The following is a 1112-nucleotide window of genomic DNA, read 5'->3' as shown; positions in this document are numbered from 1 at the left end:
TGTGTTGTTTATTTTCTTACACTTGCCCCCATCATCTGGTTAACTGCTCTTGCTAAATCTGACTGGAGCCTGTTCTTTCTGTGATCCTGGTTGTGTCAGAACTCCTCAGAGTCAAGCTGTCTCTGTGATCTCGTGATTCTAGGATCCTGTGATCCTGGGCTTGTTAGATCACCTGGGAGTGGGGTTATCTCTGTGTGTTGTGGGACTGGATGCAGAGCTTTCGCCCTAGGCCTGCTCATAATACTAACCCAGACAGATGGGAAGGAACCCGAGTCACTGGGCTGGCAGAGTTCCTGTGTGCCTGATCCCACTAGTCCCAGGTACCCCCAGTGTTGGGACAGATGTTGGTTCCTGCTCACCTCTGATCCTGGGTGTGTCAGAGCACCTGGGAGTGGAGCTTCCTCTGGGTGTTGTGGGACTGGCTGCAGAGCTTGTGTCCAAGGTCTGCTCTGGACCCCAGCCCAGACAGCTAAATTTCTTATTACACTTAATTTTAGTGCTTTGTTCCAAAGGTATTTTTAGGAAGTATTTTCCATTAAATGCCAAAAGTCACCCAGTCAGATTATTTTGAGAGATGCTACGTACTCTGTTATCCTACTTGATAATTTCACATTAATTCACTATAGAATTCTAGAAGTGTCTCAATAAGAACATTGGCTATTTGTTTCATTTTGAGTAATGTGACAGTTCTGAAAGTCATTTGGACATAATATATTTTGTCTATCTTCCCTAACAGCATATAATCAACTAGAACATCATTGAAGTAATTTTAAAAATTCTGCAGTGAAGAAAATGGAAAGTTGATGTTAAAGCTGCAAAAAGAATCACATCATTTACACCAGCAAATTTGTAAATCTGTTTAAGTATTTTGCAAACAATGAGACTGCATTCCATTAGTCTCACAATCTTCCTTTCTCTGCAACTCCCCCTTGCTGCCCTCCACTATTGCACAACCCTCTTGACTTTTCCTCACTTATCATTATATATCGGTGTATAATATTTAATAAACATTGTGAGACAAATGTGTAAATTGGAATAGAATTACAATTTACAGTATTTTTTTCTTAGTCCATTGGCAGTTGGAAAAGAGCATAGTTTACTTTTTTTTTTTT

The 1112-nt window shown here is 40.4% G+C and overlaps 1 long non-coding RNA gene across 1 annotated transcript in view; it reads left to right on the top strand.

Annotated features, from left to right (window-relative positions):
* LOC116094979 overlaps positions 1 to 839 on the top strand; it is a 56841-nt gene extending 56002 nt beyond the window's left edge. Inside the window, exon 3 of the long non-coding RNA XR_004120381.1 lies at positions 737 to 839. This is a non-coding gene — a long non-coding RNA (uncharacterized LOC116094979). The remainder of the gene's footprint in view (positions 1 to 736) is intronic.
* Positions 840 to 1112: the final 273 nt, after the last annotated feature.

Source organism: Mastomys coucha, chromosome X (genome assembly GCF_008632895.1).
Source record: "Mastomys coucha isolate ucsf_1 chromosome X, UCSF_Mcou_1, whole genome shotgun sequence".
NCBI classification, from domain to species: Eukaryota; Metazoa; Chordata; class Mammalia; order Rodentia; family Muridae; genus Mastomys; species Mastomys coucha.
This window is presented reverse-complemented; position numbering and strand designations above follow the sequence as displayed.